At 41.2% G+C, this 14571-nt stretch overlaps 1 protein-coding gene across 5 annotated transcripts in view; it reads right to left on the bottom strand.

The window, feature by feature from the left end:
• Positions 1–14571, bottom strand: part of jarid2b (jumonji and AT-rich interaction domain containing 2b) — a 73699-nt gene that overhangs the window by 41017 nt on the left and 18111 nt on the right. The gene's annotated exons all lie outside the window — the stretch shown is intronic.

The following is a 14571-nucleotide window of genomic DNA, read 5'->3' as shown; positions in this document are numbered from 1 at the left end:
GATATTAAAGGCAGCATTTCTGTAAAAAAAAAAAAATCAGGTAGATTTCCATTTCTGCAGTTCTATCGCCCTTTGGTGGCTAGTTTTTTAGTGCAATTTAATTTTCACAAGACATGTTTTGGCTCCTTATTTTTAAAATCCACGCTAATGGTCAGATGAAGCGAAACGTAATATGCTTATGAACCGAGTAAATATGTGGAGGAACTCAATGTGGAAATGTCACATACTATCTTTTTCATGAATTAATTGATTTCAGTATTTTATTTTTTATTATTAAGATTTTGTTTGACTTAACTAATTTGTTAATTTAAATATATTTTTACAATCATTTTACGTGTTTTTTTATTCATACTTAACTTGAATTAATCAAAATTTCACAGTCAATTCTTCTATTATAATTTTTTTACCTATTAACTCTATTAATCAATTAATTACAAATCTTTCATCATTTAAAATTCATTATTTTATCAAAATATAATATTTCTTCTTTTTTAAAGCATGTTTGTATTGTAATTTATAACGATTACAAAGAAATTTAATTAAAATGATAATGCATTTTTTTTATTACTGCAAATCAACTTCACGACATTTAAAAAAAAAATCACATTTCCTAATATTTACAAATGATGTTGCACTTTCCCAAAAAGAGAAGATTTCAGCAGTGAAAAATGATGAAATCTTCATTTCATAGCCAGCAGACTAGTTTCTTTTCATGTCAAGTGAGGAAGTCTGATGAGGACAGAGAAGCATTTTGTTTCTCATGCTGTACATGATTTGGCAGACAGCTTTGCGCTCACTTGCAATCACAGCTTGAAAGAATTTCCAAATAGACATCCGGAGACGGGGGTTGAATGGGGGGGGGGGGGGGTGGCTGGGGGGGTTGTTCGATATCTCCTTACGTCGACATCTTGCAACGATTACTCGGCACTCGACGCGGTGATGTCATCGCAGCCGCGTGCCTGAGTCACGACGCCCGTCGCGAAGCCGCCTGCGATTTCGGCTTTGCATTATTCATTAATTGCGCTTTGTTGTCGCCAGCTCGTTTCCTCAAGTCATTAGTTTGACATCAAACGAGCGCACACGACATATTTCCCCCATCAGGCTGTTTGTTTACACTTACATACTGCTGCTCTACACAAACGCACACGTCAACCATATCCTCACAATCATTGTCTACATCACATTAGGAAGTCGTAATCGTTACGATAATATATTAAAGAGCATGTCTTCCTTAATAAGGTCAACACATCCATGACAGTCAATGAGTTTCTTAGTTAAAATAGTTGTAATAATTCCTTTTAGATTTTCCTGAAGTTATCTGCACATATTTAAATCATAATTATCGAGACAAATTCAAAAAGCATACATCAGTGTGGACTTTTAGTCGTAGCTGTAGAAAACGTTGCTACCCAATGAAAAAAGCACATTATTCAATTCAATTATCGATATACTTAGAAAATGTGTTACATTTTGCAATAATAAAATAAAAAATGCCGATCGGTGCTGACGATAAAAGCCTTGTATTATTGGATCGTATTTTGTTTTTGTTGACAATCAGGTTTGTCGTCAACGACGTGATTAGCATTTGCAAAAAAAATAAAATCCCCCTCCAATCCTGTTTTGACCTCATTCACTCACTTTCATTCTTTTCAACTGTTTGAAAAGGTTGTGCCAATATTGACAAGTTGTGCGTTTGCGTCGCACAAAAACTAGTTAGCGTTTTGAACTTTACACTCTTGGGGGGTGTCGTCGTAATTCAAAGGCGGGTGTGTCGACGTTTGATGGAGTTGAAGGCGGATATGCTTCACCAGATCCCGTCTGTACAAACGCTGCTTTTGTTTCTGCATTCCTCCCCTCAAATGTCTCGCTCCGGATATACGGCATGTGGGACGGCGGCATTTTAAAACAAAGGTTGAATCTGAGTCATAACGGAGGCGGGATGCCCACCAAGCTCACGTGATTGTCGCAATCAGCCCAAATTTGCTGGGTTGTGCGTGAAAAGCAACACTTTAGCAGGAGCTCTGTGTGAAAAGAGGGAATTTATTATTTTATTTGAATTAAAATATAGATTTTTTTTAAATGTTAGAAAAGTCATTATTTAAAATACAACGTATTTTTTTGTTCTAGGGTGACGGTTTTTCAGAGGGCGGGTGATTCAATTTGAGTTTTTTGGGGTAAAAAAAAAAAGATGATTTATTGGTATAACTGCTTGTACCTTTTGTCAATAAAAATGGTTTATTATATACATATATAATTTGCCATTCTAAAACAGCAAAAGGAGCATGCAAATGAAATCCTTCAACATCAAATACTAAATTTTTGTGTTATTTTTTTTTAAACAATTTTAGTATGTAAAAAAGAGGAAAGGAGCAGCCCCTCACACACACACGCTCAAGCGCGTGTGTGTGTGCGTCTGTTGCCTGTTTGTGGCAGCATTTGCGTCGCTAGCCTAACTGGCAGCCGCGACACACCCCGAGCGGCTCCCATCGGAGCTAGTGGAGTCCCGCTAATGAGCACCGGGACCTCGTCGCGCCTATGGTGTGTGTGTGTGTGTGTTTAATGTGCTCTGTCAACCCCCAACACACACAGAAATGCAGACACACACATAAGTGTATAGCACTCCAAAAAACAGAAACAAACACCAGCAGTGTTAAAGAAAGGGGAGTTACACTGCGCACAGGCTGCAAATTACGAGCTGCAGGTGATCAGTTTTTGTGATTGGCAATCAAGAGCATCGATAAACGTATGCCGCTCTCGTACCGTCCATGGAAATCACGATAGGTGGCTGATGGATCGGAGCGCCACTACATGAGACACATTTTATATTCACCTTGTACGCGTGAACAAGAATGGCTTGCACGTTTGTTTTCGTTGAGTTTTCCACATTTGATCGCTTTCTGATATTTATGTTCTCCTCAAATACACCCTAAAAACTGTCGGGTCCAAAATAACCCCATTTCACTGATAACTTTCTGATGTTTATGTTCATCTGTGAAGCTATGGAGAAATCTAAAGATTTTTGGGTTTGAAAACGGACAACCTTTCCAATAATTCGTCCTTAAGTGGTGAAACTGGCAACTTTCTGATATTTATGTTCTCCTTATGTACGAAAAGTGAAGACTTTTCAAACTTGATGGTCTCCATGTATCTTTCTCAAATGATGTTCCTTTGTATGCATGATGATTTTCTGATATTTATTTTTGTCCTCTTTATATATGAAAAGTGTTGACTTTCTGATATGTATGTTCCCCTTCACCGACTTTCCAATGTTGCTTTTTGATGACTGTCTAATATTTGTGTTTTCCCTTTAATGACTGGCACAAGCGACACTAATGTAACATTTCCTCGTGTGTGTGTGTGAATACGCAACCCGTCTGGGCTAAAAATAGCCTAGCGCTGCACCGCTTCCTCTGACTGTTGCGGATGTCATGGCGCGGGAATGTGGGCCGCGCGCCAACCACGATGCACTCTTCCCAAAAAAAAAACAATTCAAACGTGTTCCGCTAGCACTTTTCCACTTGTAGGTGAGATGACAAAAAAAGGAGAGAGAGAGAGAGAGAGACGAGTAAAAGGAAGAGGAGGAAATGTAACAAACGTCTGGCTTCTTCTGAGCTATTAAGCGCTTCCTTCCTGCTTTTGCCGTCCCCGCCGACACGTGCGGACCACATGACCACGTCCGTCGTTAGCCGTTATTTCACTCCCGTTGACGTCGCCGCAACGTTCTCTTGCAGATGGGACCAAAAAGGCGGCGGATAAGAAAATGTGTCAAATGTAGAAACAAACGCAAGCAAATGGTCGAAAGAAAACAAACAAAATGAGAAAGCTAACAAAACAAACATCGCAACATACAGCAATCGTGCATTCACATATTTGTGAGAAATTTCCAATTCTAGTCAGAAATAGCATGAGAACGCCAGCAAAATAATGAAAAGGAGTATAAGAAGTCTGTTTCAAACATTGCGACTTACAATGTCAACCACTTAGAAATACACATGAGCAAGAAACATCAAGTCCCACAGAAAGAGGATCCAAAAGCTAGCAAAACAAATAAACACTACACTAAATGAATCAAAATGACAAATATCTTTTTGGGTCAAGTATATCACAAACCCTCATTCGCAAAAAAAATTCCAAGTCTCTGAAAAAAACTGCCTGAGAATCGCAAACGACAGCTCCGATTAAAACATCACAAACTTGAGAAGCGCAACTCCAGAATTCAGTCCCAGACTGCGAAATGTCAAGGCCCGCACAGAATATCATTTTGGGCAGGCTGACAGGAAGGCCGAAGCAGGAAACGAGCGCAACCTCGTTAGCCTCGCGTCTTGACAGGAAGTGCCTGTGGGCTAGCAGACGCGAAAGAAGCGACGCTGTTAGCATGGAAGGCAGCTCGCCGCCACGCCTGGGGGCCTCTTTGCTTGGGATGGCCCCACTGACTTGAGGTTTACATCTGGATTCGGGTTCGGCTCAGGGTGGGAACAATCGGACAAAAAAAAGTTTCCAGGTGTCTTGATGCGTTTCTGGCTAAATTCCCCTGGCATCGAGAATTACGCCACAGTTTTGAAGCTTCCCTGTTTTGAGGGGGAGGGTCTGTCTCATGCACCCTGCCCATAGTCGTCATCCACTTGACCAATAGAAACAAATAACACTGCAGATTACGGCATCTCTCACAGTAGTTTTGAAACTCGTCTTCATTTGTGTCAGCATGACTGTATTGTACTGCCACCTGGTGGCCAAGTCGTGCACACCAAAAGGAGCCGCAATTAATTTGTTCATTATTACTAGAGCCTGACTTATTAATCGGTCGATATTAGCTGTTTTAATATTGGTTGATGCTTTGCTCAGTTTTTAACACATAATGATGATGACATTCAAACTGCGGTTTTTGTCAATTTGTTTAAAAGGTCAAAGTATTGTAAAACAGTCAAATGTTGAGACTAATTAATTTTTTATTGTTGTAAGTAAGGGACCAAAAACAACATTATTTTATTCATTAGATATTTTTTTAGTTATCGGTTATCAGAATTTAATCTGCCAAATGTCGGAATCAGCCTGAAAAAAAAATTCTGCTAGGTCCGAGTTATGGCTATATGTTTTGTTGCATACACTATAATAGTATTTTGAAGAACTGTCAAAATGTATCAACTAATCGACAAGTAATCGATTATCAAATTAACTAATTCACTTCCAGCTATTTTCATTAGCAACAAGCAACCCCCTTCGCTCACGGCGGTTTTAATGGATTTTGTTCTATTGCTATAAAAATAATGGAACCTACCAAAAGAAAGATTAGCGTCTCTTCTTTCATCATTTGTATCCGTTTCCATTCTGCAGCAATTAGCATTAGAATATAGCTAATTTTCATCATTATTCACAGTCCTGGTGAAAACACTGTCAAAAAGAGCTTGTTGCAACATGACCCTGGCTGATCTTTTATACACTGCCACCTGCTGGCCGTTTTTTGCAATAACTAGCATTGCTTTAAGCAACCGCTTCAAGTCAAAGCCTTCTGTATGCTCTGGCATAAAATTAAATAAACATAAAAAAACCAAACATTAAAAACAGTATAAATATGTTTTTGTAAGTGAAGGACAAAGTATTAATAAACATATTTATAAACTATTTTACTATCGTTTGGTTCAGCATATCAAAAGTAATTAGTTACTGATTTTTGTAGCCCTTGATAGAAGAACACTGATTACTAATGAGAAATTTGCAAACATCCGTTTTTACGTGTCCGAACCAGTAACAGTACAAAAAGTACGAAATAACCACCAATGACTGGTTCACAAACAGTAATCATGAGGGGAAAATGTTTTTTATACACTTAAATGCAAAATTAAAATGAATCCGATTAATGGATTGAATAATGGATAGATTAATCGATTCTAAAAATATTCTAAAGTGACAGCACTAGTATTTTGATTGACATTAGTAAGTTAAAAAATAATTGTGCAATTATGCTCAGTGGCTATGTTTGGAGAAACTAAAACTAAAATTGACCCAGTGAGGCCATATAACTAAAAGAAACATATAAATTGGGGCACTTGTAAGTCAAACTCATTTGTATTTCAATACTGCAAGATAGCAAAGTGTGTGTGTGGGGGGGTCTAATATCCCATTGCAGCTTCTGGTACGAAGTGCGCCAATCCTCATAATGATTCTCACTATCGCTTGTATGTTGTCAGCTGCCTTTAGTGAGAGTGTGTGTGTGTGTGTGTGTGTGTTGTGAATTGCTTCTTTGTGTCCGCCGGAGAGCGTTGACCTTACATGGTCTCGGCAAGCTATTCAGTGATTACGCCGGTCGGTGTGGAGGCCCCCGCAGCTCCACCGCCGCCGCCACACGAACTGGCACAAAGCTCTCGCCGCTCGCTGGAGAAACGAAGCCTTGTGGGAGTTCACGGCAACATCGCAAAGTTATCGCCAGTGAGAACTTTGCTGGTTGCGGGAACAAACGCTTTGCCGCGTTAAAAACTGATTTAGTAAAGCTGAGCAACTCCGGGCTTTTTGCGGGTATCAACAAATATAATTGAATGTTTTTTTATTGGCGTTTATAATGCAGCTTAACTGTCAAACTGGCGTATGAGCGGGTATTAGCAACTTTTGGCGTCTGGGCTATTTTTTTCGGTTCTGGTTTTACAAACGGAAATTGATCTGGTAAGAAAACAAGCTGCGGTGAGACGATGCAATATGTCGAATCATTTTGAGTCATCAGCGACGATTTTAGCAAATTTCATCTGCTTCACTTGGTTTGACTTATATAAAAAGCTAAATTTGCAAAGGGTGGTCCAGATGACCCGAGCCCGGCTTCCTGGGTCAGGGGCAAGCAGGTGGCCAGCCGGGGTCAAAGATGACCTTACAAGCCACTCTTGCTCTCAAAGGGACCTGCCAATCAAACGTTGCGATTTGTTATCCCCTGCAGCCTCCCGGGCATCCGGCAGACCTCTAAACGCCGCCCACTCCAAATCCAGCCACATAAGAGGTTGGGGCCCTCTTTCAATGACAAAGTGCGGAGGAGGGTGTGGGTGGGGTCATCTTTCAGTGGCGTTTGGCGACAGAGGAACTTTCGGATGGAAGATCGTCCCGAAGCAAACACCCGCACGCACGTCGGCGATACGCGCCAATCTTCATCCATCACCGCCCGACGCGGCAAAATAAACAATCGCACGGCGGATCAATCACTGTCTGTTTAATGCCGCGCACATCCCAGGCGAGATGGGTTTAAGGCGGCGGCGGTGGCGGCGGCGGGCCGGGAGCAGCGAGGGGCACGATATGCAAATTGGACGCATATTTAGGATGGCTTGAATAAAAACACACACGTACAGTCAAGCCTCTCCATAGAGGGAAGATGAATGAGCAACACGCAAATGTGTGATGATAACCATAAAAGAAAGAGGAGTGATAACCACAAAACAGGAAAAGGAGAAGCATATAAGAACTACAAAGAATGACTAGAACTGTGCAAGAGCCATAAGAAGAGCGACCATAACCTTTTAAAACAGTGACCATAACCATAGAACTTAATATGGCTCACAAGTGCCACATCGGTGGTATCACGATAAAGCAATTGAGTCATATTCAATACGTTGGTAGAAAACATAAATGATTCTTTACGGCATCCTTCTAACTGGAATTTTTTTTTATCCAATATTGCAATACTTCATCAATAATATCAGTGGTATCACGATACTGCATTGGTAGAAAGTAATTAACAATCACCAATTCCAAGTAACCCCCAAAAAAAATATCACAAACAATCCAATATCAGAATATTTTACGAAAAATATGGTACCACACATCAAAATATCTACACCATTGATGTATTAATATAATTGAGTTTTTTTTTACTTTCAAAAACTCTCAACACCAATGTGATACTTAGCCAACAATACTTGTGATATCACGATACAGCAAATAAATCTTTATTTTCTGATGAATGGAGTACTATGCAAATCATGTATGATTGATCTAGAATCCTGAAGAAAACTCAAGTAACAGCAACCGTATCATGATACGGCGTGAACAGCTGCCTTGCCCATTAAGCAAACAAACAACACATTGTAGATGAAAAGCTATTTACAGCTTGATACCCAAATGGTTGTGACACTTGTTTATCACACGTGTAGTGCGCTACTTACTCCTCTGTTGCTAAGCTAATACGTTAGCGACCCTCACCTCCTGTGCTAGTGGAAGCAAAATATTTTGAAACATTTCCACAGAGGCGATGACAGGTCGGGAAGTCGGCTGGCGTCCGTTTGTTTCATTCATCTGCGACCTGACGGCCAAATGCTACTTACTGCGTGTGCTAATCTGGATTTGTGGCACTTAAATCACTTTGTCCCCCGCTCTCACACTCCCGAGAGAGGCAGGCAGTCATTTGACGCTGAGTCCAGATGCAAAAACTCCCGATGTCTCATAACAAAGAGGATACAAGCGGAAAAAATACATACATAAAAGACGGCAACTTTTTTCTTTTTTTTTAAAGGCACACTGAACAGTTCAGACATATTTTGGTATACATTTTAGGTAACCCTTTCAAAGTTACAAAGCAATTGTATCATAATTGAAGACATCGAAGAAAGTGAAGAAAAGTCATAACATACTAATTTGATATTTTTTTCAACGATACCAGTAGTGGTATCACGATACAGTCATTAATCAATAAATTGATATATTGGAATTAAAGTCATGTGCAATATTGCATGACATTCATGTAACTGAAGGAAAAACACTACATTATTGTTGAATTATTATGACGATATCAAGCATATCATGATACAGTGATTGCATTATGCTTGAAAAAAAAAAACATCTACAAATTAATACATCACGATATGTATTGAACTGATGAAAACTCAAGACAAAATGGCAACATTTTGCAAGTGATATCAGTAGTCTCCCAATGCAGCAATCCCAAAACAAATACTAAAAAACAATATCTACATCATTTTAATAAATCCATTGTATTTTACAAACAATATCCTGATACAGCATGCTTCGTAATATTTATACAGTATTGTGTTGTAAGAAATATGATACATTTGCGGTATTTTGTTAATGATACTTTCTGCGATAAGAATGACATTTTTGTTCACTGTATCACGATAGCCATGTTACTGACATGAAATCACAATACGATAACACCCCAATGCTTTGGAAATTACACCAACTAGGTCTGCACAACATTGATGTATTCCTTCACCAGATAATAAAATGTAATTTCTTTAGGTACATATTAAATACCGGAATAATATTGACATGGCAATATCTGCTTTATTTTTCCCGATATCATGTAGCCCGAATACCAACCGTATCACGATACCACAATTGCATGACTTATTTACGTGATGATATTATGCCAAAATATCACGAAACGATGAATACACACGTCGCATTTATGCGTTTTTATAAATGCAACAAAAATGACAACAGTGTCTTAATAAATGTCTCAATAATAAAAATAATAATAAAATCTAAATTGACTCCCCCCGAGCCAAAGCGGCACAAAAAAATAAAACACAGACGCAGCCCTTCACTTCCATGCGCACCTTTCCCGGAAAGAACACGTGAGGTGTTTCATTACAGCTGTTTTTTTATTTTCTCAACGCCATTTATAGACCCCTCATAAAAAGGGGCCGTTTAATTGATTTAGGACGACCGATCTGTTCTCGCACAAGCGCGCTCTTGTGTTAGTGTGGCGTGAAAACACACTTCTTTTTTTTTTTTTTTATTCCTCCTCCTCCAAGTAAAATGCAAAAAAAGCGGGTGCGCTGAGGAATGGAGGAATTGCCACTTGTAATCAATGTGCTGCCGCTTAAAGAGGAGAAAAAAATGTGACAATCATGGGATGCAATCATGCTCTCCTTTCCTCGATATGCCATCTTCGGATTGCTCAACCGGACTGTCACGGTTACTGATATGATTTGATGGGGCGTGTGAAAAGGGACTCGAGTTGAAAAGTCGACTTGAAAGTTTCTTTGTTGGTGAAGCTCAGTCTCGGCGCTATAGGCTACCGGGAGATTACCCATAATGCAACAATTTCACATTTGCATCTCCTCATCATCATCATCGTCGTCATTATTATTATTGCCAGTCCCAGCAGTAGTCGGCCCTGATAGACTTTTATTTCTTTTATTATTATTATTGCCATAAATCGATACAGAACCCTCCCCTGGCGTCGGGTGATTTCCTGTCGTGCGAGGAAATGGTCCTTAATGCACGTCCAGTCCGACCGGCTGCGTCTGGCGCCAAGTCGCCGTCGAGTGGGGGGGGGGCTGCCAAGTGAGGTCACCGTAAACGCTCCTCGATAAGAGCGTGGAAACATATGGGAGAAGATATCCAGGCCAAAAAAAATAAAAAATAAAAGAGAAGAGCTGGAAATCCGCCTTTATCCTATCAAAGCGATGCTGCTGCCATGCTTTGGGGGGGGGGGGGGGGGGAAGGATTCACGAGTTCTCAAGGACATGAAATCAAACAAACATAAATGCGACTTTCCACATGCTTTAAGTGTTTAACAAAGGAGAAGAACATTAATTTATATATTTTTTAAAAGGTTGACTTTGGACATTAAAAATGCTATCTGCCATTGGGGCTTTATTGGAAAAGTTGAGTACTCATGGTGTGTGTGAAAAAAGTGGCACTGAACATCCCAAATTTGGTGAAATTTGGTTTCTTAACGGATTCGTGTGCTATAAAACAATGCTCAAAAGTGGCTTTTCTACTTCAAATGCGGCGAGAGAAGCAGCTCACCAGAACAGGACAAAACTCAAAATTCATGCCATGCTACGATATCGCAGTTTCAGATTGCAAGAATGGTTCCTCAGCGGAAGGAAGAAAGGAAAAGAATCCGGCATGAGTGAGATTAGATTAAGAATACGAGCAGACGGTTCACCGCGGTGAGCGGAATTGATGAAGTGGGTTACAGAATCTGGGGTGGGGGGGGGAGAAGCCCACGGCGTTGAATTATCTCAGACAATGTTGAATACAAGAACATGGGGGGAGGAAAGAGGGGGGGGGGGGGTGGAATCAGCAGGCGCAGGAAGCTAATCACATTAGCGCGGAGTCGAGGACGGATGGAGAGCGGATAGAAGGGTGAGGTTCAGCGCCACGCAAACTCCCAATTGGAAATCAAGTCTCGTTGCGAGAAGATGGAAAGGTCAGCGTGGACGCAGCGTGTGTGTGCGCGCGCATGTGTGTGTGTGTACTTAGCAGGGTGAGGCCACAGGAGAGCCCAAGGTCTGCAGAGCACACAAGGTCGATAGTGCATTACCGAGAGTGAGATACTGCTACGGAGTGTGCATGTGTGTGCGTGTACAAGGTTGTGTCTATTTATGTCCGCCGGGAGCGGACGGCAGATTGTTGCTCAGGTCAGAAGCGTACTTGTCGGACGCGGGTAGCGCCAGCGGCGTAATTTTCCATCGGAATGAAAAAAAGAAGGAAAGAAAAAAATGAGAACAAACTTTTGACTTTCTCGCAGCGTCCAGTGACTTGTGTTGCTCTGATAGACAAAACGAATTTTGTCAACTTTTACTGGGTTCTCTATAAATTGCCATGGATACATTTTGATCATCCAGCATTCTTAGTCATCAGTATTTCAGGCGGAACCAAAACTGTAATCGTCAATCTGTCAACGTTATTTTAACCACACTTTTGTCTTCCTTAATTACATTTTGTCACCACAATTTTATTTTCCGCTCGTCAGAACTCGTAAGTTCCCCGAATACTACCGCGCACAGCCAACAGACTCAATACTTCCCCTTTATAGGACCCCTTAGCTATTCAGTAACCTGCCTGACGTCCAATGGCGCACCGACGCACCCCCTAGCTGCCTGTTGTAAAATAATTATAATAACGCGGAATTTGGCTAAGTAATGGCGGGACCAGGTTAGTCGTGGGAGATCGGCCGCCTATGTAAAACAACATGAGGACGGGACAGGGGGTGTGAAGTTTAACACAACGCACAAAAAAGTTCTTGTTACCTCTTTCAATCCCAGCCAGTTTCACTGAAGCAACCCCCCTTCGCTCCTGGGTGCTTTACTGGATTTTGACAGATTTTGCAAGGCATACAAAATATTGTGCTCTATTGCTATAAAAACATGGAACCTGCCAAAAGAAAGATTAGAGTCTCTTCTTTCGTCAGAAAAAAAAAGTATATTTGTATCTATTTCCGTTTTGAATTAGCATTATAATGTAGCTAAGCATTATAATGTAGCTAAGTTTCATCATTAGTCACAAATCTGTGAATATCCAGAAGGGGAAAGAGCTTTTTGCATCATGGCCCTGGTTGATCTCTTATACTCTGCTGCCACCTGCTGGCTGTTTTTTGTAATAACTACCATTGATTTAAGCGACTTCTTCAGGCAAGAGGCTGCCTCAAAGTTTTCTGTATGCTCTAGCATAAAAAAAACATATAATATATATAGATATATATATATATATATATATATATATATATATAGATAGATATATATATATATATATATATATAAATAAAGGATAAATACGTTTTTGGGAGCAAATGAGTTCAGAACAAAAATCAATATCTGACACATCTAATTGTGTGAATAAAGTATCGTTGTGTCTACTGTTAGGGCTCCGGTGCCTTGACTAATTGACATTTTGAACCGAAAGTGAGACAGTAAGTCAAACGATAGCAAACTGAAACTCTGCACCAGAATATGCAGTGATTATACTCCAGGTTTTCTTGGATTGCGCTCATGTAAAATAAACAAAACAGTGGTAAGGTTATAATTATCGCAACAGTTTTCTTTACGGTCTTATGACTAACCGACTAGCAGTAGTTTCTACATTCTAGATTACAGGTTTGGGAAAAGAACGGATCCACAAACATGCTACAAAAAATGCCGAGCAGACGACGGGATGATCCGCGTTGACAGGGATGAAAACGTAGGGCCGAGCATTCTGGCTCCGGTGGCCTCGCAAGTCTTGATTTGCGGCCAATCAATGTGCTGCCAACAAGACGGAGCATGCACGAGGCGTAAAAACTCACAAAAAGACACAAAACTGTAGCACTGGTGTACTAAATCCTTCTTGGACAAAGGAGAAAGTTGTAAATTCCTCAGGGGTGAACATCCTCAGGTGTCGGATCTGCCGACACCGAGCGTAAACAAACCTTGCGACCTTTCGTTTGACCGACAGCCAATGAGGCTGAAGAACGAGTGGACGCCTTCACCTGCGGAGCGCCGGCGACTCGCCGCGTAAACTCGAAGCCGTCTGGGCGTCATTGTAAAAACCTTTTGTACGGCGTTAAAGCCCCCGCTGGATTTATGGACCCGATTTTATTGGGCCTTCGTAACGACTGCGGCCAAATTGGTTCTTTATGAAATCTGGAAGGCTGCAGTCAAGAAGAAGCCGCGCTCTGATACGTTCCACAAACGCACATTTTAAAGGATTCACTTTAAATAAAAAAAACAAAAACACCTACACTGTTTAGTATGTTTGTGTTTGGGGTGGATGTTTCTTGTCTGATGAAACCAGAGGATGACGAGGGTGTAAAAGAGAAGCTCAGTAAAGTGTTCTTGGAACAACCACTGTGTAAGCCGCTTTAGCTGTTTGCTGTTCTTTCTTGCACGAATATTAAATCATTGTTAATCTTATCCGGTCTTGGAGGTATGAAGTCATTTCGACTAACAAGCGGAGACTGTGAGGACGCCTGCCTGACTCAGAAGCGCTTGCCGGGGTGTCAGGTTGCAGCGACTTCTCACGTGATGAGAAATTAAGCTCTTGCGGCGTGCCTCGTAAAAAGACTGACAGTTGTTTAGATCCGCTACGAGAATCTTAAGCCGTCTGAACCACAAGTACCGTTTTCATATCCAGCTAATGTGCAAAAATCAGCGGAAATCCTTTCTTTGTCATTCGGCTGCGGCTCGGATCCGCTGAGTCATGACAACACTCGCAGGCTAATAATAACAGCCAACGACGCACTTGAACCGAAGCCCGCTTTTGTTCCCCTGACATCACAGCGGCCCGACAGAATCCGCCAGTCTGGGAAATACCTCCAGGGGTTTCCTCGCCTCACGTCTGGAGCGACCGCAACAATGTTTTAAGAAGGGCCGGCCGGCTGACAGCAAAGAAGAAAACATTTAGCTGACTCAGAACAGTGTTGGCGGCGACGCGGCAGTCATAAAAAATTCCCGCGGAGCCACAGTCGACGCAGGAGGGGAGGGCGGAGAAAAATATCTGACTCAAGTCATCGGGGTCACTTTGATGGCAGAAATTCTTAAAAAGTTCAACTATGGCACTTGCTGATAATTGCGGTGCCGGAAAACCGATGGCGTATCGAGGTTCCACTGTCTTTGACAATGTTGCGTTTTCTTAGCGGCTGATAAATAATAAAGTCGAGCCAGAAAGAACAAAGGTTGACTTCCTCTCAGGGAAGCACAGTAAGCGAGTGGTTAGAACGACTGCCTCACACATCTGAGGTTCAGGGTTCGAATCTGGGCTATGTTCTACTAGGGTGGGTTTTGTCTGGGTACTTCAGCTTCCTCCCACATTCCCAAAATATTCTTCTCAGGTTCATTCAAGACTCTAAAGCAGGGGTCACCAACGCGGTGC

Source organism: Leptonotus elevatus, chromosome 19 (assembly GCF_054856555.1).
Source record: "Leptonotus elevatus isolate MCC_2025b chromosome 19, RoL_Lele_1.0, whole genome shotgun sequence".
NCBI lineage: Eukaryota > Metazoa > Chordata > Actinopteri > Syngnathiformes > Syngnathidae > Leptonotus > Leptonotus elevatus.
Note: the sequence above shows the minus strand (reverse complement) of the source record. Positions and strands in the feature narration are given on the sequence as shown.